This window comes from Rattus norvegicus, chromosome 1, assembly GCF_021556685.1.
Source record: "Rattus norvegicus strain SHRSP/BbbUtx chromosome 1, alternate assembly SHRSP_T2T, whole genome shotgun sequence".
Lineage (NCBI taxonomy): Eukaryota > Metazoa > Chordata > Mammalia > Rodentia > Muridae > Rattus > Rattus norvegicus.
Window position 1 is genome coordinate 146445694 of NC_141534.1, and position 25149 is coordinate 146470842.

Sequence of the window (25149 nt, forward strand, 5' to 3'; positions counted from 1 at the left end):
GCCTCTGCCTCTGCCTCTGCCTCTGCCTCTGCCTCTGCCTCTGCCTCTGCCTCTGCCTCTGCCTCTGCCTCCAGGTGCTGAGATTTAAGACGTGCTCCACCACACGTGGCTCAGGCTCCTATTCTTATAACAGTGGCGGTTTGCCTGCTGCCTCCTCTCCCTGGCTCCACCCCCCCATCCCCACCCCCACCCCCACGCACGCCCCTCTCCCTGAATTTGCCCTGTGGCCCAGGCTGGCCTGGAATGCACAGCAATCTTCCTGCCTCAGCCTCCTAATCGCTAGGTTTATCCGTGTGAGCTGCCAGGCCCGAATCTTCAGACTGATTACTGAATGAATTGCTTAAGTGAAATTCAAAGGAATGATCTTAAACACAGGGCTTACTCAAGCTTGCCAGGATCTTCAAGAACAATAACTATTTACTGAACCCATAAGAAGGTGACATTGAGGTTGGGGATTTAGCTCAGTGGTAGAGCGCTTGCCTAGCAAGCACAAGGCCCTGGGTTCGGTCCCCAGCTCCGAAAAAAAGAAGAAAAAAAAGAAGGTGACATTGAGTACAGGGCTGGGCCTGGACTCACAGACCCAGGTTTTAACCTCTTTAGAGGTCCCCTGCTGGGACATTCGGATGGGTGTCCTGATTGAAGTCTGCCCACTGGCTGGTTATTTGTCAGGCCCCTTCCAGGACTATCTGCCAGCCCTGTCTCCTCCTCCTCCTCTCCTCCCCTCCCCCCTCCCACCCCACAACCTCTTTATCTCTCTTCACAAAAAGCTCCTTTCTCTTTTGCACAATACACTTCCACAATAGATACTCTATTCCATCCAGAGCTTAAATCAGCAACCAGAGGGCTGGTTCCTCTTTCCGCCCAGTTCTCCAAATACAACATAACCCCTATTTGCCGGCGGCTTCTCCCACAAACTGGAAGCTCCCTGAAGGGTCTGCAGGATGCCTTTGCCACCAACAGGAGAATGCAAAAGAAGGGTCTGCAGGATGCCTTTGCCACCAGCAGGAGAATGCAAAAGAAGCTTATGCCTGGTTTTCTAAATATCCAAATAGTTGTTTCAGAGCAATGAAACATGAAAACAAAAATAATGACCATTAAAGCAAAACAAGAACATAAGGAAAGTTCTGGAAAGGAGAGATGTACTTGTAAATCACCTTGACTGCTGTGACGTGACCTGTGGCACACACATTTGCAAACATACCAAGCTTCATACAAGAGTTGTGTGCAGTCTTTACCTACCAGATGTTAGATGTTTTAGCAAAGCTAAACGTGGGAGGGGAGAAATACAGCTTGTTCAAGAAAGAGGAAAAATGTCTGCTCATTAAAGAAATCTGACGGGGCTGGGGATTTAGCTCAGTGGTAGAGCGCTTACCTAGGAAGCGCAAGGCCCTGGGTTCGGTCCCCAGCTCCGAAAAAAAGAACCAAAAAAAAAAAAAAAGAAATCTGACAAATCCTCTATAACAGAAAACAAAGGGCTGGAAACACAGCCCTGTCATTGAGAGCACTTGCTGTTCTTACAGGACTTGTGTTCAGTTCTCCGGGGATCTGGAAGATCTGAACTCAGAGTACACACACACACACAATTACAAGTAAATTAAGTAAACTGGGCCTTTAATCCCAGCTCTTGAGAGGCAGAGGCAGGCAGATCTACGAGTTCGAGTCCAGTAAGATCTACAGAGTTCCAAGACAGCCAGGGCTACACAGTGAAACCCTGTCTCAAAAAAACAAAAACCAAACCAACCACAAACAAATGAAATATTTTTTAAATAAATTAAAAACACACTTATAAAATGAATAGAAGTAACTGACAACTTTTTAAAATTCTACTTATTATTTATTTATCTTGCATATATGTGTGTGTGTGTATAGATATGAGGACGGGTTAGTCCTCTCCTTCCACCGTGTGGGTCCTGGGATGGAACACGGTTAGTGAGACTTGGCAGCAAGAGCTCTCACACACTGAGCCATGGGGCCGGAAAAATGGGAACAACATAGCGAGAATAAACCCATGAACACATATATTTGGATGCTTGCTTCCCAGTTGGTGAAACTGGGAAGAATTAGGAGGCATGGCCTTGTTGAAGGAGGAATGTCACAGGGCTGGGCTTTGAGGTTTCCCAATTAGTTCTCTCTGCCTCAATTTGATCGTGATGTAAGCGCTCACCCGCTGTTCCAGGGCCTGCCTGCCTGCCTGCCTGCCACCCTGCTCCCCTCCATGATGGCTACAGACTCTAATCCTCTGAAACCAAAGCATAAACCCCAGATTAAACACTTTTATAAGTTGCCTTGGTCATGATGTCTTATCATAGCAATAAGAAGGTAACTAAGACAATATATTTTTGTTGCTGTTGTCTTGAGACAGAGTTTCTCTGGGTAGCCCTGGCTGTCCTGGAACTCACTCTGAGGACCAGAGGGGCCTGGAAATCCAAGATCCACTTGCCTCTGCCTCCTGAGTTTTGGGCTTAGAGTTGTGTCACCACTGCCCAGCAGGAAATAACTTTTTTTTTTTTTGGTTCTTTTTTTTTTTTTTTTTTTTTTCCGAAGCTGGGGACCGAACCCAGGGCCTTGTGCTTCCTAGGTAAGCGCTCTACCACTGAGCTAAATCCCCAGCCCCAGGAAATAACTTTTTAAAGTACATTTTCTTACATAGAAAAATACATATAAGATTTGTAAGATACATGTATACACAAACTTACAAATATGTGATTCTGATTTATGTAAAATTTACTATCTTCTTAGGGGTGTTAGGAACGTTCTCCACTCTGAAGCATTTTTTAAACCTTGACCATTAAGGGCATGACTCACTAAATGGCAGAGCGTTTGCCTGGCATGCCCAAATTGTGGGTTCCTTTCTTCCTTCAGTTCTCGTTTTTTATTCTCCATTTTTGCTAACATACTAAACACTTCGGTAAACATTCCTACTAGGAAGACTGAATTCTTCTCTCTGACTTCTAGAACTTTCAGGGCCTGGTACTGTGGGACTATAATGCGAGCTGTTAGAGAGCAGAGGCAGAACAAGAACAGCCTAGGATACAGAGGGAATTCAAGGGCATCCTGGGTAACTTAGCATGATATCTGAAGATTTAAAAGCAAGGGGTTGAAGAGATGATTCAGCAGTTAAAAATGCTTACTCCTCCAGAGGGCCGGCTCCCAGCACCCATGTCGGGCAGCTCACAACAGCCTATAACTCCAGTTCCAGGAGATCTGAAGTCCTTTTTTAGTCTCCACAAACATTTGCACACGTGGTGCCCCTTCAAACACTCAGACACACACAGAGAGAAAATAAAATCTTAAAAAATAAACACAATCAAAAGCAGAAAGTGCTGGAGAGATGGCTCAGCAGTTAAGACCACTGGCTGCTCTTCCAGAGGACCCAGGGTCAACTCCCAGCACTCACAAGGTGGCTCACAGCCTCTTCTAGCTCTAAGCCTAGGGCTCCATGCCTCCTTCTGGCCTCCTTGGGCACTGTACACACATGGTATACAGACATACAGGCTCCCACGTACATATATACATAATTTTTTTAATTAAAGCAAAGAGAGGGCTCAGGACCTAGCATAGTGATCAGGTTCTTACCCAGCATGTGCAGAACTCCAGGTTCAATTCCCATGTTATGAAAAAAATAAAATAAAAATTCTAGAACTAGGGCTAGAGAGATGGCTCAGTGGTTAGGAGCACTGACTGCTCTTCCAGAGGTCCTGAGTTCAATTCCCAGCAACCACATGGTGGCTCACAACCATCTGTAATGGGATCCGATGCCCTCTTCTGGTGTGTCTGAAGACAGCTGCAGTGTACTCATAAATAAAAATAAATAAATCTTTAAAAAAAAATTCTAGAACTAGACTTACAAAAAAAAAAAACAAAAACAAAAACAAAAAACAAAAACCAAGAGGTAGAACCATTGAACTTTCCCTTTTAAAATATAGTTTTAAACTGGACATGGTGGCGCACACTTTTAATTCCAGCACTCCAGGGGCAGAGGCTGACAGATCTCTGTGAGTTCAAGGCTAGCCTAGTCTTCAGAGCAAGCTCCAGGACAGCCAAGGTTACACAGAGAAGTCCTATCTAGAATAAAAATCGGTATTGATTTTAGCACTGAGCCGTCTCTCCAGCCCAAACTGCCCTTAATCTGTAATATAAAACTATGGACCCAGCTTCTTCCCATCAACCTACCCTCCCACATTAATTAATGTAATCATGGTCTTCTTTACATATTACTCATTTGTTTAAGGAAGCCGGCCGTTGCCTGCTTATTGCCATTATGAAACTTTTCTGTGGCAAATGTTTCTTCCTCTTTTTCTGGGGGGTGGGGTGGGGTGTGAAGTTAGCTCAGGTTAGCTAGCTAGCTTCAAACTCACTCTGTACCTGAGGGTGACCTTGAGCTCCTAGTTCTCCAGTCTCCCACTCCCACTATACTGGGATTTACAGACATGCGTCACAGCACCACAACTGACTTTGTTAGTTTTCTTTTTCTTTCTGGGAGAGAGGAGAAGGAAAACAGAGACTCACAGGCTGGCTGCAAACTCACCATGTAGCTAAGGCAGGTGGTTCTCTGGAGTTCAAGCCTGATCTATAGAGTGAGTTCCAGGATAGCCAGGACTACACAGAGAAACATCTGCCTAGAAAAAACAAAAACTAAGAAAACATGGAATATTAGATATTACAATTAGATACTGCTGATATCCTCTAAAAGTCTCCATTGGCTTGTCCTATGGAAGACACTGGTCTTGGTTTCTTTTGTTTTGTTTTGTTGTTGTTTTGGTTTGTTTTTTTTGTTGTTGTTGGTTTTTTTTTTTTATTATTATTTTTTTTTTTATTTTGAGACTGTGTAGGGGGTTGGGGATTTAGCTCAGTGGTAGAGTGCTTGCCTAGCAAGCACAAGGCCCTGGGTTCGGTCCCCAGCTCCGGAAGAAAAAAAAAAAAAAAAAGACTGTGTAGGCCAGGCTAGCCTTGAACTCAGAGATTCTTCTGCCTCCGCCTTTCCAGTGCTGGGTCAAGAGCATCTGGCAAGAAAAAAAAAAAAAAAAAAAAGAGCATCTGGCAAGAGACACGGGTCTTACTAAATAAGCACCAATTAATTTCCCCATAGGATCACTCTAGTGGATGTCAGTGGAATCAGGGGCGAGGGAGGGGTGCACTCCATCTCTTTTCTTGGCTTACACAAGACCCATAAGGAAAGTGAGGATTCATTAAAAAAAAAAAATTTTTTTTTTTTTGATTCATGAACCTTAAAACACACCTACCTTCAAATTTTACCTAGGGGAGACCACTTCGGGGCTTCCAAAATGCTGGAAAGGGGCCTACATGTGTCACTGATCCCTCTCTAGTGTCAATCTGGAAGATTCTCCTCTGCTTACAGTAAATCAGGGAGGGTGTTTAGCTAAACAGTAACACCTGAGCTTGGCCCTCACTGGGATGGCCTGACACCAAGGAGCTTTACAATTTACAAGACACAGTGTCTGGTGTTTTCTGTCTCTAGTTGCTAAATTTCATTCTTTCCAGCAACTCCAAGCAATGAACATTAATTATTTTGGTTACTGTCAGTGTAGAAGGTGGGGCATCTGCCCAGACAGGTTCTCTCAGGGAGGTAATAGGTAAGAAAGGTGGTGCGAAGCTACTCGGGATCCCGGAAGGACTCGAGAGGCAGCGGCAGAAAGATTCAGATTTCAAGGTTATCCTTAGCTATAAAGCAAGTACGAGACCAGCCTGGATTAGATGAAACCCATCTGAGAGAAAGAGACAGAGACAGAGACAAAGACAGAGAAGATCCTGAGGGACCCTGCTCCTATGAACCAGGCCATGCACTGAAAACCCCATAAGATGCCTCATCTGCAAATTCTGACTTAGTTATGATACAGTGCAGTGCAAGCCTGGCACAAAAGACAGTACAAAAAATGTCTAATGCTTCTTATTCCAGCAGAGGCAGGAGGATCTTGAGAGTTCCAGGCCAGAGTGGGTTCAAGGCCAGCCCAAGACACATAGTAAAACCTTGTTTCAAAAGACACACTAGGGCTGATGATATAGCTCAGCAGATAAGAGGGGACTGCAGCCAAGCCTGAGGTCCAGAGTTCCATCCCAGGGACCTACATGGTAGAAGACCGTGGCATGCACACACCCCAACAAAATAAATCAATCAATTCCAAAACGAAAATAAAGGCTAATTGTAGCTTTTTAAAAACAGAAACAATAGCAAAATAAAAAAGTTTATCAGCAGTTTCTTTTTGGCTGTTTGGTTTTGTTGTTGTTTTTAAAGACAGGGTTTCTTTTGCATAGCCTTGGTCCTGGACTCACTCTGTAGGCCAGGCTCAAGCTCATAGAGAGCTGCCTGTCTCTGTCTCCCGAGTGCTGGGATTAAAGACTTACACCCACACTGTTTCTGCCTCATAGCAGTTTTATAACATTGAAAATCTGCATATATCCCAACAATTTGTATACAAAGATACCATGAAACAGTGCGATCTGTTGTGAATGTTACTGTGGGTGTTTACAGACAGAAAAGATATTTATAACGTATTACTGGACCAAAATGGTGGCAACCCTAGAGTTAAAGTGAGTTAAATTCATTTCTAAAAATCACATTTGCTTCCTTGTACTTTTATCTATTTATATGTGTATATGGTAAATGCATGTGTGCCTTTTGAGTTGGGGATGCATTGATGACAATTGTTTTCCTGTATAGTTTTTTTTTTAAATGTATATGTCATCTACATGTCAGTGCTCTCAGAAGCCAGAAGAGGAGGACACTGATCCCTGGGAGCTGGAGTTGCAGGTGGTTGTGAGTTGCCAGATGTGGGTGCTGGGAATCAAACTTGAGTCCTACAAGAGCAGAAGCCCCCTTAATAGCTGAGCCACCATACCAGGCTAACATTTATATATATTACTAGTTATTTAACAATATTTATTCTGTGTCATTTTATTATATGCAAATATGGGGAGATGAAATGCTTTCGACTATACACTAAAACATTATGTCTCTCTGTGGGGTTTTTAGTCTTACCTATTTGATTCTCAACTTTTTCCCAATGTATTTGTGCTATGAAGAAGGAAAGAAAATGTCAGGTGTGTATTGGCAGACACCTGTATTCCTAGCACTCGGGACAGGAAGTCAGAAGATCAGGAGTTCAACTTTGTGACCAGCCTGGGCTTCCTGAGACCCTGGAGAAGGGGGGAGGAAGGACCTGAGGAAAGAGGAGAAAGGTGGTCTGGAGATATTTTCTCGGCACGTAGGAAGCCCTGGATTCTATCCCAGTACTTCAATGAAATAAACTACACTGCAGAAATGCATAATATCCACAATGGAGGAAGTGGAACCCTGGCTCCTCGGATCACCGTCTGTCCACCAGCATTTTGCTGCTGTGACGTTCCTCTTCCGTGTGCCCAGAATCAGGGCCCTGGTAAAGGACAAGAGTCTTGGAAGAGAGTCTTGGACTCTGGGAACTCAAGAGCCCCCTCCCACCCTGTGTGGATTGGAGTCCATTTCTTTCCCTGCTCTTAGGAGCCTATGCAGATTTCATAGGGCTCATCCACCACGGATTCCTGTGTTCCCCAGGCAGGCTAGAACTCCAGTGATCTGGCTGTCATGCTTCTGAGATGACACACCCTGGCCACCTTGGAGCAGATGTGGGTGTCCCCCATTCCAGCCACCCACTGGGACACAAGGCACCATTGAAGGAATGTTTCTGCCACAGCTGGTTCTTTACCTTTGCAGCCTGTGAGTCACTCTGGTTTCACCCCATCTTCTCATTTTTAGGCAGTAAGGACACCTCCCTGCCACTCCCCCATGTCACAGTAGAAATGAATAAAAGCTACTATGTGCTGTTGTGCTTATGTACCAAATAGCACAAAAGGTGTGGGCTCCTTTAGGCCTCCATGCACACTGGGAAGCAGGGATTTGCATCCCTACCTTATAGACGAGGTCACTGACCAACTTGGCACATAAGTCTGACCATTTGCACACAAGACACTCTAGAACCTCTAGATCTCTCTCCCACACACACACTTTATCCCCTCTCCTCAATAGTTTGAAACAGGGCCTCACTATGTACCCCAAGCTGGCCTTGAACTTAGCTATTTATGTTGGTGGCTCACGAATGCTGGTTAGTTGCTCTACCACTGTATCCCCAACCCTCTTTCTTTTTTTTTTTTTTTTTTTTTTTTGGTTCTTTTTTTTGGAGCTGGGGACCGAACCCAGGGCCTTGCGCTTCCTAGGCAAGTGCTCTACCACTGAGCTAAATCCCCAACCCCTCCAGCCCTCTTTCTTACATTTTATTTTGGGACATGGTCTCTATATGTAGCCCAGGCTGGCCTTCAACTTTTATCTTTCTGCCTCAGTCCTTTTATTTACTTGCTTTGATTCATCTCCCCCCACCCCCAATGAACTTGCTATGCAGACCAGGCTGGCCACAAACTCCCAAGATATGCCTGATTCTGTCTTGGAGTGCTGGGGTTAAAGGCATATAACATCACACCCAACCTTCATTACCTCCGTTTCTATATGTCAGGCTACTGGGTCTAAGTGATTTCCTGTTAGTCATTTGGAAGAGCAGGAAGCTGGCAAGAAAAAAGAAATAAACTTTGACTATTTCCTTGACACTAACCCCGTCCCCCAACTGTGCTCACAACCACCCTCATTCCCTAGTGTGCATTCTATATTACTCCAAGTACCTGAAGTTTTTTCTCTTTCTTCCTTCCTTTTTTAAAAACAGGACTTCCCCACAAAGTCTTGGCTAGCTTGGGGCTCCTTATGTAGACTAGGATGCCTCAAAGTCACAGAGCTCCATCTGCCTCTATTTCCCCAGAGCCAGGATTGAAGGCATGTACTTCCAGGCCTGGCTTCTAAAACGGTTCCTTGAATCTAGAAGAATGTCCCTTCTTGCCCTGTAGGCAAATTGTTCCCTCCCAAGTTTTTGTTGTTTTGAGATAAGATCTGTAGAAACCAGGCTGTCCAGGAACTATGTAGACCAGGCTAGCTAACTCACAAAGATCTGCTTGCCTCTGCCCTGCAAGTGCTGGGGTTAAGGGCCTGTGCCACCACACCTGGCTCTGGCCCCTGCCACCCTGGAACTGGCTACATAGCTGGGGCTGGCCTTGAACTTCTGTTCTTCCTGTCTCTACCGTCTAGAAGCTGCGATTACAGTCTATGTACAACTGTGCCTCCCTCTATTTAGTTTTGTTGAGACAAGGTCTTGCCATAGTGGCCCTGGCCAACCTGATTGATATTCAATTATGTAGTCCCTGCTTGCCTTAAACTCCTGGCAATCCTCCTGCCTCAGCTTTCCAAGTGTTGGCACTATGATGCCTGACTGAGGCCCAAATCTCTCTGGCTTCTACCAGTTTGCAAAGCCAGAACAAGGAGATGGTCTCCCTGGTGGTTAGGTCCTTAGTACCAGGCTGGGAAACTGGCATAGAGCAGGCATGTAGCAAATGGTTGTTGAATGACTGTTTGACTGTCAGTGAGGACTTTGTCTTTTTTGGGGGGAAATATGGTTTTCATGTTCCGGAGAGGGGCAGGTAATGACACAACTGTGGCTTCTTGCATTCCCTACTGCAAGGGTAGTGAAGATGCTGGGGTCACTAGAGGCCCAGTGTGCTAAGCCTGAAATCACGGGGTCGGGTCCTTCTTGCTGAACCAAACTCTCTGGCTTCTGTTTTCTCACTCCTTGCCAGAAATAAATCATGTTCTGAATGACTGGAGTCATTGCTCACAGCTCCGTGAGCTGGTGTAGGGTGGGGCGAGGGGCAGTGGCCTTGGGGCGCCTGTCAGTAAAGACCCAGGCCTTTGGGCTGGGGGGAGGGGAAGGAGTGGCTGGTCCTATCCCTGGGAGGCTGCAGTCATTGGGGGAGAGACAATGGGGCTCGGCATCTGCTCCTCGCTGGGAGAAGGGACCCTCCAGTGAAAAGCCAGGGAGAGCAGGGAAGTGTGGGAGGAATTGATGAGAAGGGGTGGAGCCAAGGAGATGCAGCCCGGAGGAAGGAGGGAAGGGGAAGGAAGAGCGCAGGGAGGGGAGAGGATCCAGGCTTCCCTTCTGCTCGGTGACCTGGTCCGGAGCCGCAGCTTCCCTCGCTTTGTCTGGGCCTGCCGAGACCTCACGTTTCTCGCCCAGCTGCAGCCCCAGTCCAAGGGCCAGGCATCCAGCAGGTGCTCAATACTTACTTGGGAAAATAAGAAATGTGGCCAACTTTGCTCTGGGAACTTTTCCCCCGTGTTGTCTCCACTCCTCCGGAGAAGCCGAAGACAGAGCTGGTCTTGGGAGCACGCCCAGGCGCCCCATGAATAATTGACCCTTGGTGGCGACACTGCCCGGCTCTGTCCGCGGGCTCCGTACCCGCCCATGCGTCGGAGTAGAGCGGCGCAGCTCTGAGTGGCGGGTGTCCGGGAGGTTGGAGGCGGGGTGTCCGGCCTGTCCCAGAGTTGGGAGGAGGCCAGGCTACGCCGAACCCCGGGCACCGCGGGGCGCCACAAGGGCCCAGACCTTAGCGAACGACCACGCCTCGGCGCCCCCCAGCAGTGCACCCCGGGGTCAAGCTTAGGCCCTGGGCTTGGGGAGGACGCGAGGGGCCCCGAACTCCTCTGAACCCCATTCGCACCCGGGGCCCGACGATAGCAGCCGGAGCCGTTCCCTCGAGTCTGACCGTCCAGGGCTCAGCGAACAGCTGTTTAAAGGCTCTTTACTGTTCAGGGCTCTGCGGCGACGTTGGCTCTAAGTCCCATCTGCCCACTTAAAAAATATATTAAGTGAACAGCACCCCCAGCTTCCACCCGACTGGGGAGGGGGCAGGCTCAGCCCCTGCCCGTATTTCGGAAGGACTGGGCACTCAGGGGCTCCCCTGGACCCCCACCCCATTGGCTCTTCTTTGGGATAGGACACCCCAGACTTCCTGGGGGGGCTGTTCTCTCGAGCCCCCTTTGTGCCTGGCAGGGACAGCCCCCCCCATTTCCATGCGAGGTTCTGACGCTCCCTTCTCCCCCGCTTGTTAATCTTTGTTCCCCTTTTCTGCTGAGAGGAGGGGAAAAAAAAAGAGGGAGAGAAAGAAAAGAAGGAAAAAGGCGTGACTCGATTTTCAAACGAAACTCCCACAGCAAACAAAACCCTTTTAGAGAAATAAGAAAGGAGGAAGGAGGAAGAAAAGAGGGAAGGGGAAGAAAAAAAAAAAAGAGAAGCCTCCAGGCTTGCAATTCGAGTAGGAGAGTTGCAGCGAGAGAAAGAGAAAGAAAAGAAGAAAAATCCTCTCTGCGGTAGAAAGAGAAAAAGAAAACTTGGGCCGACGAGAGGGGGGTGCTGGGGGGGTGGAAGGAAGTGAGAAAACAAAAGAGAGATAAAAGGGCTGCTTTTCAGTCTCTCTTCCTCTGCGAGCTGGCTTAGGAGGAGCTGTTTAGCATCCCTTCACGTCAGCCCTGCCTCATTCCCTTCTTCCAGGGAGGGAGAGAGCGCGAGCGAGCGAGCGCGAGAGAGAGCAGGAGGGAGAGAGAGAGAGGGGGAGAAAGAGAGGAGCCGGAGGGAGGGTGGCAGAGCAGGGCGGGCGCGCGTGGAGGCGGCGCGCAGCAGCAACCCGGGCGGTGGGCAGCAGGAGCCCCCGGCCCGCCCGGCCCGGCCAGCCGAGGGCCCCCAGCGCGAGGAGCCGCGCCCGGACCCAGGGTGAGTGTCCCGTGCGGCCCGCGGCCCCGCCAGCCCCCCGGCAGCCCGCGGCGGGGTGGCTGGGGGCGCGGGGGTGGGTCGCTGCGGCCGCGGTCGACCCGCCCCCCGCCTCTCCCCGGGGACGGCGGCGCGCAGGCCCGCAGCCGCGCTGCAAACATGTCGTCTTTTCCTTTCACTTCCACATTCCCTCATGCCGGAGAGCTGGAGCGAGAGAGGGGGAAAGAGGGAGAGATGGCGTCTGGAGGGGGGGAGGAGGGAGAGGGGGAAGGGAAGGAGAGAGAGGGAGAGGGGGGGAGAGAGAGAGAGAGAGAGAGAGAGAGAGAGAGAGAGAGAGAGAGAGAGAGAGAGAGAGAGAGAGAGAGAGAGAGGAAGGAGAGAGAGAGGGAGAGAGGGGCAGAGAGGCAGAGGCACAGGCAGAGAAGCAAAATGAAAGGAAAGCGCGGCGGCGGCGCGGGAGGCCGGGGAGGCGGCGGCGGCGGTCTCCGACCCGCACGTGGGTGTCGCGGCGCTCCGGGACGTTCCCCCCGCACCCGGCCCGGGACTCAAAGTTTCACCCCTCGCCGCCCCGCCCCTGCGGCTGCCCACAAACTTTTTACTCCGGGAGCGGGTGGGGTGGCCGCGCGGCCGGGCCGGCAGGGTGGTGAGGGCGCAGCGCGCAGCTGGCGTGCCGGGCGCCCCTCGAGGGCAGCGGGCGTCCCCAGGCCGGTATGGTGGGACCCGGGCCCCCCTCGGTGGCCTCGGCTCCGACCTGTTGAAGGCGCTCGCCCAGTGCCGGGAACGGGTGGGTAGATCCCCACGGCTGATCTCGAGCCTCCCGTGGCTCGGCCTCCCTTCCTCGCCGCCCCCTCTCCCTCTCCTCGCGGTCATTTTCCTAATTGGACGGAGCTGTGGGGCGTGATCGTCGGCGTCAGACGGAGGAGCCCCCCGAATCGGGTGGTCTTCCTTCCAGGACTCTCAGACCCCATCGAGCCGGCCTCGGTGCCAGCCCCCCCTACCCCCCAGCTGCGGACTTGCTAACTCGTGCGTAGCGGGTTGTTGGTTTTCTTTCTTTTCTTTTTTTTTTTTTTTTTTTCAACTTGCCTTTTAAGATGACTTTTATGGTCCCTGCAACTGCTTCCCTCCAGTCTAAACTGTAGTTTGGGAAGATTTAAGAGCCCAGGGAGGTGCTTGTGTGGGCTTTAACTAATCCAAAACGGTCATTAATGTATCTCTACGCCCTGCGAGATGGTTCCGACCAGGCCAAGCGGTAGCCTTGGGTATGTTTTTACCCGGACACTGCGGAGTTCTATCACGGTCTTAGCGGCCAGCCTGCCAGTGAGGGGACACTTGACCTGCGGGCCCTGTGCCCTATCTTCGAAGGGCACCCTGAGCCCCTTTCTTTCCGTTTACAATGGAAACTCTCCGCCTCTGTCCACCTGAAGACTTAACTAGTCCCTGTGGGTACCTCGGAAGCTCACAAAACTCCCCCACAGGTGTGCAGAGGACTTTGTGCTGTTGGGGGTCATCCAGCCAGCTTTGACGCTGCCCTCTCAGCCTTGCCTTTGTATGTGTGTAAGTAAAAAGCGAAGTTCATTTCTGCCAAAGAGAAGAACTGGTGTATGGGAACAGGAGTGGGGGATAGAGGGCCTTCCTAAGGGACCTTCAAAGGTCCAGGGAGCTGGTCTGAGAAGGGGGAAATAAATGTCCTTAACCGTCTTTAGATGTGAGTGTATGCTCATCAAAGCTGATGGGCCTGTCTGGTTTTGATTTTGACCTTCATCTTTTTCACTTGTTTTAAAGCAGATTTACCTTTGAGACCTTTGCTTAGTGGTTTTGTCTACTCTCTCGTCCCACTAGTAACCCTGGGCCGGGCACCTGCTGTTCTTGGAGCACAACCTTGAATTGATCCCTTACAGCTCCAGCCACCTTGCAGAGCTGGCTTTGCTGCAAGAGGCCACTGGGTAGAGCTGCTTGCTTTGGGGTAGGGAGAATGGCCAGTCTGGCCTGGTTTCCCGAGTGACCATGTGCCAAGAGTTTCAGTGAGTTGGGGTGGGGACAGTCTGTCATCTAGAGTGTCTTGGTTGTCTTCTCCCAGCTGTTCGGAGCTGACCCTTGGCCCCGTGGTGTAGGAGGCATTTGTTTGCTCAGGTCCCTCGGATCACAACCAGGCATTTTATTTTAGGCTCCTTGTTTAGAGCCAAGGAGACAGACAAGGTCTTGATACCTTTTGAGTTGGAGGGGGGAAACAAAAGGATCACCAGAGATTTTGATTAGCTTCTAGTTTAGGTTTGCCTTGTGGTCTGGAGATCATTTCTAATAAGCCTGCTCCTTTCTTTTGAGACAGTATCACTACCTAGCCCCGACTGGCTGTGAATTGGTGACCCTTCTGTCTCGAGCTCCCAAGTGCTGAGATTACAGGCCTGGCTCTAGCATAGCTCTTTTTTTTCTAGAAGACCTGTGGGTCTCAATCCCATTGGGGGTGTGGTCATATCATATATATTTACATTATATTCACAGCAGTAGCAAAATGCAGTTAGGTAGTAGCAATGAGATAATTTTATGGTTGGGGGTCACCAGGTCTGTATTAAAGTCCGGCAGCATTAGGAAGGTTGAGAACCATTGGAATCCTGGAAAACGAAAAGGAAGAATCCATTGCATTCCAGAAGACACCAGTGGAAAGGCCCACTACCCCCTGCACCCAGCTCTGACTTTTGGTGCAGGTTCCTCCTTTGGCTTGGTCACCCACAGATCCCTCATGTCTTTCCAAGGCTAGGCCCCAGGCAAGTTACTCAGTTTGCAGAAGGAAGCATTCCGAGTCTGCAAGGTCTCTGTGAGCCATTCCTTTGATTTCAAAGCTAGAAGACCTTAGAGAGGTTGTTCAAAAACAACCAAGGCAGAAAGATCACCCCGTTGACCTCAGAGTCAGTAGTCGGGAAGGCACCCAAATCCGAGCCCCTGGGATCTGTTTCCAGTACCCTCTCCTCTTTTTTTTTTTTTTTTTTTTGGAGCTGGGGACCGAACCCAGGGCCTTGCGCTTGCTAGGCAAGCGCTCTACCACTGAGCTAAATCCCCAACCCCCACCAGTACCCTCTCCTCAAGGCCATTATTTTACTGCTGCTAGGGCTTCCCAGCCACACATAAATGGCTGCAAGGACATGAGGCCACAGGCTGGTAGTACATGTGCAGGCTGAGGTAGCATTGCCTTATTTTCTAGGTATGCATACATGCCACTCTGGAGGACTGGGCAGGCCAGGGCAATTATTGGGAGAGCTTGCTATTTTAACACTGACTCCTTTAAAGTCTAGCAGTACAGCAGGGTAGAAGTTTAGTCATCAGGATGTTCCTAAATTACCAGGTTTTGATCCTGAATACTTTCTTCATACTTTGTACTTGTGCATGGTTTATTTAGGGTTGGCCAGAGAGGAAGAACAGGGGAAGAAGGAAGGGCCTCCGCCACTCGTTCTCCATTCTGGGTTTAGATTTGCTGGAATGCTTAGTGGGGCAGAGACCTTGGATTCCCCGCCCCCCACACACCCCATCTTATTTATGTATTTATTGCTTATTTGCTTTGTCCACCGCTAAGCCCTTGTAAGACTAATACATAGTTGGCCTTTCATAAATACTTGTTGAATGATGTTCTGGACATTAGGAAAACCATTTCCCTCCCTGGAGGAGCTCAGAAATGACACACAGAGGCAGGGCCGGGGAAGTGATTGATGGGAGCTGCAGAGTTGTGCTGTGATTCATTGTCTCAAACAAGCTCCAGACAGGTAAGGCAGGAGGGGGTTGGGAAGGAGTGGATCCTGAGTGGGTGGAGCCACGAGGTGGAGACTTCTACAAGACAATAGAGAGGTTTCGAATTGGACTCAGACACTGGGAGAATAATATAATCAGGTATTCAGGCCCAGGATTATGCTAAAGAATATATAAGTGTCATCTCCCATCGCACTTGTGGGCGCTGGCAAACATTACCATTCTCATTCGGTGGCCCGGGGAAACAGCAACAGCACAGATCCGTTAAGTCATTTGTCCCGGGGCACAGAGCTGGTATCTCAGCGACAGACAGACCGACCTCTGACTTTGCTTCCCTAGAATGATCACATGGTCAGGCCTCTCCACTCATTCAAAGGAGCCTTTAGGTTCTCATTAAAGGTTAGTGGAAGGATAAATTGTCAACGGGCGATGGTGTCACACACTTTTAATCCCAGCACTCCCGGGAGGCAGAGGCAGAGGCAGGAGGATTTCTGAGTTCCGAGGCCAGCCTGGTCTACAGAGTGAGTTTCTGGACAGCCAGGGCTACACAGAGAAAATCTGTCTCAAGAAAACAGAGAGAGAGGGGGAGAGGGAGAGAGATTGTCCGTGTGCAACAGAGCCTTCCTGCTGACTAGGGTGTGCTTATTTTCCAGGGCCTAATTACTTTCCAGTAGCAGTACCGGGTCAGGACTGTCTTTGTACTTGACAAGAATTGCACACACATGAACACAGGTGACGCCAGGAATCAGATCCAGGGTTTGCCCATGTGCAGTACTGCTGAGCTACATCCCTACCCTATTGGAATACATTTCAACGGACGGGAAATCTAAAGTTAAGGAATGCACTGTTGAGCGTTGGGGAAATGGCCCAGGCAGTAAAGTTCTTGTGAGTTAGCAGATCAGCCAGCACCCACATGAATTCTATGATGCACACACTTGTAACTCCAGAATTGGGACCGTGGAGACAGGAGGATTGCTGGGATTCTCTGGCTGGCCAGTCTAACTAGTCCAGGAGACTACCTCACAATACAAGGTAGATGGTGCCTGAAGGAGGACACTCTGGCCTCCACCTGCATGCAAACATAGGCACCTGCACACACAAATGCACCTTACACACACACACACACACACACACACACACACACACACACACACACACACACACACAAGGGCAGTCACCATCTGCTGAGGTCTCCAGCAGATGTCCCACGGGTGTAAAGTCCAGAGTGCTGGCCCAGCGAAGAGTAGGGCCCAGCATCTGCTTGTTTTGGGGCAGTCCGTGGTTCTAGGCACTTTGCTATCCTGTCCTCTGGGGACTTGCATTCTGTCTGGGAGACAGACATTAAACGAATAATTACACAAATACTCTTTAATTATAGTTGTTATAATGCTTCAAAGGAAAAAGTTCAGAGGCATAGGAGCCAATAATTAGGGAGGGAGGGGTAGAGGGACAGTTCCTGAAGAAAGGATATCTGAAGCGGCTTGGATGGAGGGCTTTATAACCAGGGGGGTATACTCAGTTTTTTTCTTTCTTCGGAAATAGAGACAGTAAAGAAGAGAAAGGCCCTCTGGATAATAATGGAAGGGGCTAGACAGCTTGTACAAGTCTAACCCAAAAGCCTTCCCAAACCTTTTATTACTTTATTATGTATGTGTTTGGGCATAAGGGTGCCATGGTGCATTGTGTGGGAGTCAGTTCCACAGTGTGGATCCTGGGGGACTGAACTCAGGTTATTTAGGCTTGGCAGCCAGTGCCTTAACCTTCAAAGCTATCCTGCTGACAGTCTCTCCCCTACTGCTGGGTTTTTGTTTGCTTGTTTTTAGTAACCAAAGCTAGCCTCAACTTGCTGTGTAGCTCGGAGACTGGCCTTGAACACCTGAACCTGCGTTAGAAGGTAAATGCTGGGATTGCAGGCATGTGTTAACCTTACCATGCTTGCCTTACGTTCATGGCCTCCCATAGGATTCCAGGCACATGCCATCTGGCCTGGCTTAGTGTGTTCACTTTGATATGCATCTTACTCTTTCCTATGTGATTACCTCGGAGCTTGGTAGAAATGCAGACTCCTGGGCTCCTGGAAGGTTTGCTTTTAACAAGAGCACCAAGGAGGCGGCTCTCCAGGTGAATGGGTGTCCTGAACTGGGAGGTTGTTAGTTTCGCAGGCGAGGAGTGGTGTGACCTGGAACAACTTCTCTGGCAAGTAGCAGGGAATTAGGCAATCTCATACGTCCCTTCTGGTGGCTCTGACCCTTAGATTTTGGAGCTTTCTGCTGTCACCGAGCTTGTGGAGGGCCAGGGCCTCACCCCGCATTGCCTTCCTGGGGACTCCCCTTTTCCCTTAGTAGGCACTCAGGCACCTTCAGGGCTTTGGAGAAGTATCAGAGTGAGTTGTAAGAAGTATTGGAGCTCTGTGCCACAGACTACACGCAGGGAGATTTAGCCCGGAGTAAGAAAAACCGGGCAAGGTCAAAGGGCTTTAGGGAAGGGAGGTGTAAGGTTCCTGCCAGAAGTGGAAGTTAAAACCGCACAGGGAAACCTGCTCAGTGGTTCTATGGGTTCAAACTTAGTCATTTTCGAATTGCCTCAGAACTTTTGTCCCTGGCCTCCTGAAGTCACTGCAGGGAGGGGCTCGATGGGGGGGGTGCTTGCAGTGGGGGGTGGGGGGGTTGGGGTTCTTACCTGAAGCCATGCAGGTCATGTATGTGGTATTCTGGAAAAGACTGCGGTACTCATTAGCTTCAGGGAGTTCTTGGCTCTAGTGTAGTAGTTCTTAATTGTGGTTTGGGACCCCTTCGGGCATGGTGAGTGTGTGTGTGTGTGTGTGTGTGTGTGTGTGTGTGTGTGACAACACTTTCACAGGGGTCTCCTATCAGGTAGCCTGTATATCAGATATTTACATTACAGTTCATAACAGTAGCAAAATCCCAGTTATGGTTGTGGAGGGCACTGTAACTTGAGGAACTGGACTGTATTGAAGGGTCCCAGCATTGGGGGGGTTGAGAAGCACTGGTCTAGGCTCAGCTCTGGTCATAGAACCCAGGGTCTGATGAATGCAAGGCAAGAGCATGACCACCGACTATACTTCTAGCCCTTTCTTCTTTTTTCTTTCACTTTCATTTAAAAAAAATTATATGGGGGAGAGGGTGTGTGTGTGTGCGTGAGGAGGTCAGAGGATACCTTGTGGGAGTCAGTTCCTTCCTACTACCATGTGGCCTTGGGGATCGAACTCAGGTCGTTGGCTCGGTGGCAAGCACTTTTATCCTCTGAACCTTGTCTTGCTGGCCCTTTTTTAAGACAAGGTCTTACCAAATTGCTAGCCTTCAACTTGCCTTGTCACACAGCCCAGGGAGACTTGTAATCCTCCTCCTCAGCCTCCTAAGGAGGCATCACCCAGGACAATGCTTACTATATATATGCAAGGCACAATTCTAAGTACTTGACATACTCATTCATTCATTCATTCATTCATTCATTCTTTTGTGGGGAGTAGAAATCGAGAAAGAACTGCATAGGTTCAGGCTGCCCTTCATCTTGCCATGTACCTGAAACTGGCCTGGAACTCTTTTTTTTTTTTTGGTTCTTTTTTTTTTTTTTTCCGGAGCTGGGGACCAAACCCAGGACCTTGCGCTTCCTAGGCAAGCGCTCTACCACTGAGCTAAATCCCCAACCCCTGGCCTGGAACTCTTTTTTTTTTTTTTTTTTTTTTTTTTGGTTCTTTTTTTTTTTTTTTCCGGAGCTGGGGACCAAACCCAGGACCTTGCGCTTCCTAGGCAAGCGCTCTACCACTGAGCTAAATCCCCAACCCCTGGCCTGGAACTCTTTTTTTTTTTTTTTGGTTCTTTTTTTTCGGAGCTGGGGACCGAACCCAGGGCCTTGCGCTTCCTAGGTAAGCGCTCTACCACTGAGCTAAATCCCCAGCCCCTGGCCTGGAACTCTTAATGCCCCTTCCTACACTTCCTGAGTGCTGGTATTGCAGGCAGGCCTGTGCTACTGTTTGGAGCGCTGTTTAGATATTTAAATTAGCTCCTTTAAACAGTAACTTTCTGGAAGTCCTATGTAGCAAGCAAGCATTGGTCACAGGTAGAATAGGGGTGAGATAGAGAAAGGTTATAGAGCCCCTCCCCCAACTCCCCTTGTAAGCATCTCCTAATTGTTCATATATTGTGACAGGAAGGTTTTTCCTAAGGAAACAGATGGGATGGGGCCAGGTTCCCAGACTGCCTCTGAAAACCCATGTCATCATTGCATCCAACCTCTTATTTGCAAAGCAAAGAATTAGCAAACAAGATTACTGCAGCCTTGAAGACTAAACATTCTGGAAGGAAAGCCTTTGAAGAATTGTACCCTTGAATTAGGGGAAGGGGTTGCAAGAGGAAATTGGGGTAGCTCCCCAAACGGAACAGATTAAAGGGTGTTAGAACCAAAGCTGGCCACATGCATGTCAGCAGCATCATAAGGTGAAATAACTGGTTTTATTACCTCCTAATTAATGTGTGGTGCTCCCAGAGCCGACCCTTCCCCCACCCCTCAGTGCCTTACCGGCAGCACCGAGGCCTTCTGTCTCCTTTACTCTTTCCTATGCTATCTGGATTTTCATGCATATGATTTTTCCTTATAACATGTTTGCAAACGGGGTCAAATCACTCTCAGAAGTGGGGCAGCCTTTAAGAGGGTTTTGGTTCTGTCTTTCATACCCACCATTGTACGGGTTCCTGGTATTAAATATATATGCTCTATTGTGTGTTTATTTCTGGGAGTGCGCAGAGAGCTGTGGGAAATGTGAGGATTTTCCAAGCAGTCCGAGCTTAGCGTAAGAGATCACGGTGGCCCAACAGTCTTCCCTCTGAACCCCTAGTTAGGAACTACAGAGTCAAAATGAGGTCAGAAAGATCTCTACAGACAGCGAGAACGCCCAGATGTAAAACTAACTTCGGTGATGACTTTTGCTTGTGTGTGGATCGTCTGGGGGTGGGGAAGGACGTGGGCTTGGGTGCCACCCCAGTGACCATCCCATTTCCAGTAGGACAGGGATGGCATAGCTTCCTGGTTGTGAAGGAGGTTCTGCATGCCTGGAAAAACACAACAGGCAAACTTGACTGCTGGGATTATGTCACACCAGCATGTCTTCCTACAGACCTCAACCAACTGGCCTCTTGAGAATTGTCAGGTGCCCTTTGGAAGCCAGTGGCGTGGTTGGTTAATCTCACTTTGTGATTCCGATAGTGGGCCTTGGGCTTACAAACTGTCTTGTTGACAAATGCTTTGTCCCATCTTTGCGACTCTATTAGCTTCTGACCCCTTGTGGAAATGCCTTCCTTGACTTGTCCTCCCTCCACACAGCCCTACTGGAATCCGGCCCCTTCACCCTTGCCCAAGCAGAAAACCTATGCCTGCCTCCCTAGGCTGTTCCCCCTGCCTCCCATCAAGTCCTGCCCAGGCCGCCTCTGTAGGAATGGGCTTCCCTCATCCTGGGCTCTAGGTTTCTGTCTACACTTGAGGACAAGCCAGTCTCCCAGTTCCTTTCCTGTGTGTCTCCCTTCACACTAGAATTCATTTCCCCCCTCTTCTTCCCTGTCTGCCTGACATGGTTTATGTCAGGAAGAGCCTGGCCCGCTTGGATCTGGTTTCTCACTGGTCCTTTTCCTCTGATTCTGTTATCTCCGCCCTTTCCCCCATCCTGTCCTTGCTGTACTTGGGTGCCCTGGCCACAGTCCTCAGCCTTCGGCTTTCTTCCACACGTCTGGTTCAGCCTGAGTGGTGAGGGCTCTCCCTTGGCCACATGCCCCGGGCACAGCCCACAGCTAGACTGCCTTTGGTTTATGACACATTCTGACATCTGTGCTGTTTAACAAGTGAGTTCAGTCCATTTACGTTTGGTATAGTTTTATCTATTTAGCTGCGATCATAGATGTGCCCCCATCCACATATGGTGCTGGGGATGGGAGTCTGCATTTTTTTTTTCTTTTTTTCTTTTCTTCGGAGCTGGGGACCAAACCCAGGGCCTTATGCTTGCTAGGCAAGCGCTCTACCACTGAGCTAAATCCCCAACCCCGGGAGTCTGCATTTTATGCTAGCCTGTGCCACTTACTGAGCTTTATCCCTAGCCCCTAGTTTTGTTTTGAGACAGAGCTTCATCGTCTGGCTCTAGCTGACCTGGAACTTAGATGTCGATCCCCAAACTTGTAGTAGTCTTCCAGTCTGTGCCTCCCAAAAGCCTGGCTGTACGTACCTAATTTTCTCTTTTCTTTTTTGAGATAGCCTTATCTGTCCTAGAATTCAGTATGTAGGGCTAGCCTCAAACTCAGTACTGGAATTAAAGGTGAGCACTGTTTGTTGTGCCTGGCCCCCCTCCCCTCCCAGACAGTACAAGGGATTTGAAAGGCTTTTTATAGCAAGTCCCCAACATCTCTGGTCACATTCATTTGTCACAGTAGCCCCCCCCCTCTTTTTTCTTTTTTGGAGACAGGGTCTCAGTATCCCTGAGTGCAGGGATCAAAGGCGTGCATCACCACACTCAGCTTCTTTCCCTTCTTTAATCCCACAAATTAATTAGGTGCTAACAGTCTCCAAGGAACTCCCCCTTTCTGATGCCCACCCCCACCATCCCACTCCACCCCCACTCACCGTGAACCGGCCTCCTTCCTTCCTGTACCCCTTGACACCCGGCTTTGTGCACCAATGGATGGATAACTTGTTGCCGAGTGCCTTCTCTTTTGAGCCAAAGTCCTAGTTTTGTCAGGCCGACTTAAAATTGCTTGCTGGGATAGGGAGACACTGTTAGGAGGACCCGCGTTTAAGCCCCAGGATCCATGTAACAAAAGTTTAAAAGAAAGTCACGTGTAGTGTGTGCTTGAAATTTCGGCACTGGGGAGAGGAGAGGCCAATGAAAAACCCTCTCAGGAAAAAAAGGTGGATGTATCTGAGTCTGTTAGGCCTCCCTCTGTGCACCCGCTCTCGTGTACGCCTGCATACATGAATACACACTACAGGTCTCATGCGCTTTCTCCATACTCTCCTGCAAAATTTAGTCCCCCATATTCCTTTATATTTCTTTTTTTCTTTTTTTCGGAGCTGGGGACCGAACCCAGGGCCTTGTGCTTGCTAGGCAAGCGCTCTACCACTGAGCTAAATCCCCAACCCCCATTCCTTTATATTTAATTGAAAGGAATTGTTAATTAATTATTAATTCTAATTATTTGCCCATTTGTTTGTGAGACAAGGTCTCACAATATAGCCCTGGTTGGCCTGGAACTTGTAGAGATTTCCTGCCTTTATTTCCCAAGTGCTAGGGTTAAAGTCCTTTCCACCATGACTAGCAGCTTGCGTGCCTTTTGAGACAAGGTCTCACTTTGTGTCCGTAGCTGACCAGGGACTCACTGAAGTCAGGGGTAGCCCCCAGCTTAGGATGGTACTTCTGCATCTGCCTATTATCCTGAGTGGTAGTGCTGGGCTGATAGGCATTCTGTTCTTGGCTGGCCTTTCCCTGCCTCTGAGCCACAGTTGCCTTGCCTGTTAGTTGTGTGTGTGATGGCATAGGGGTGGGGTATATAGGGCTCAGACTCCCATACTGCACGCCAAGTTTTTTGAAAGCTCTGGGCCATGCTACTTATTTCTGGAGCCCTAGTGCCTGGCTCACTATTGGGAGGAGTCATTGATTAATAGACTCTTAAGGTAAAATCAATTAATAACAACAACAATAATGATAACATTATAAGACCACCCGTCCTTTGATTGTGGGCTATTCCATCCTATCTCAGTGCCCAGTGAAAGGTACTTCGGGTCTCCCTCCCACGTCAGTGGTCCCGACATCCAGTGCTTGTTTCTGGATGTTGCTGCAACACCAGGTGTCTTGGCTCACAAACGCTATGAAGAGATGGGCGGGCTGTGGAGGGAAAGCACGATCTAGAGGTAGCTGGCCATCAATTGGAGGAGAGGAAAGAGGAACGTCAGAGTGAGTTCTCATAATACAGGGGCTGGGGTTGATTGCTGGCCGGGCATGCACAAGGCCCCAGCAGAAGCCAGGAAGGTGCAAGAAACACATTTTAAAATTATGACATAAACCATAAAATTATGGTTTTGAGGCCAACCTGGTCTGCACAGTGGACTTTAGGACATCCAGAGCTACATTGTGAAACCCTGTCTCAGGGAGAAAAAGAAGCAGGGGGAACCCTGTCCATCAGCAGAGAACAGCATCTCACCGCCATGTGGTTCCCTGTAGTCATCGGAGGAGGAAGAAATGAGGTCCCACTCTGTGCCCATGTACACTTGGGGTGACCAGGGGGATCTTTCTAAGTAAGAAAACAAGATGCAGTGCCTGGCTGAGCTTTAGAGACTTAAAACAGTGCTTTCCTCGGGAGGGGAGCGTTTTGAATTTTGTGTATATATTACCTGATAACAAATATTCCTAAAGAAGGAAGTTGATGTGGTCGGGGGAAGTTCCCCAGGTGTTCTCAGCATTTTAAATCGGCTCTGGACTCCCTGCAGCTTGTGCAAGCTTTTTTTTTTTAAAGATTTTGTTTAGTGTGGGGTGTGTGTGTGTGTGTGTGTGTGTGTGTGTGTGTGTGTGTGTGTTGGGGGGAAGGCATATATGTGTCACAGTACACATGTAGAGGACAACGTCCTGTCTGTTGATTCTCTCCACCTTTATGTGGGTTCCAGGCGTCCAACTCGGATCAGGCTTTTGAAGCACTTCTATCTCTGAGGCATCTCATCAGCCCGAGTTTTATCCTTTAACAGACCATGGGACAGAAGTCTGAAATGACTCTCCGTCCAAGTTCATGGAGAGAGATTTGGAACCTAGCAGTACTAGAGGTACTAGAAGCCTAGAAGTACTGGGCTCTTATTTCTAGATCCTCTCCACCCCCAGGGCACGTGCTTTTCTGAGAGAAGTGTCTCCCCGTTGCACAGGCTGGCTTGGAATACATTGTGCAGGGTAGGCTGGTCCTTCTGCAGAGTCCTAAGTTCTAGACTACAGGGAGGAATAAACCACCTCACCCGGCTCTCTTCATGTGAGAATGCTTTGTCTGCATGTGTATACATACATGCATGATGTGTATGGTAGTGCCCACAGAGGTTAGAAGATCGTGTGTGGATCCCCTGCAACTGTGAGTTACAGATGGTTATAAACCACAGTATGGGTACTGGATTCGAATCCATGCCCCGGAAGAGCAGCCAGTGCTCTTAATCACTGAGCCATCTATCTCTCCAACCTAAGTTCTCTTCTTTCCTCCTCTTCTTCCTCCACCCTCTTTCGTTTTTTTTTTTTCAAGGCAGAGTTTTTCTGTGTAACCTTGGCTGTCCTAGAACTCTCTCTGTAGACCACGCTGGCCTCAAACTCAGAAATCTGCCTGCTTCTGCCTCCCAAGTATTGGGCTTAAAAGAGTGTGCCGTCCCATCATGCCTGCCTCTTTTTCTAAACTGACGTCTCATTTCTCAAGAGCCTGTGGTCATCTATTTACCTTGGCCTAGACTCAGTCGAATGTGTGTAAATTCCTATTCCTGCCTCTTCAGCCCGCCTGTGTCTCCTGGGCAAAGCTCAGGCAATACTGGGGAAGGAAGCCCCATCCATACCCTGCCGGCTGCATCAGACACAATGAGGAAGATTAGAGATGGGCCCTGCAATCCTGTCTTTGAAGTGGCCAGCTTTCATCAGAACGTCTGAACTCCAGCATAATGTCAAGGAAGCTTTTACTACTTACTGTCTGTGAACTGGCCTCGGGGAGGTGCCAGCCACTGCCAGGTATCCAGAGAGATCACATCCTGGTTTCTGAAGCCAATGCCT

General features: G+C 49.1%; 1 protein-coding gene across 6 annotated transcripts in view; it reads left to right on the forward strand.

The window, feature by feature from the left end:
* Nucleotides 1-9984: 9984 nt before the first annotated feature.
* Zfp710 (zinc finger protein 710) overlaps nt 9985-25149 on the forward strand; it is a 69860-nt gene continuing 54695 nt past the window's right edge. Inside the window, exon 1 of one of the 6 annotated variants that reach the window (XM_087655652.1) lies at nt 9985-10138. The gene's annotated coding sequence lies outside the window, so the exon portion shown is untranslated. 6 annotated transcript variants of the gene reach the window in all.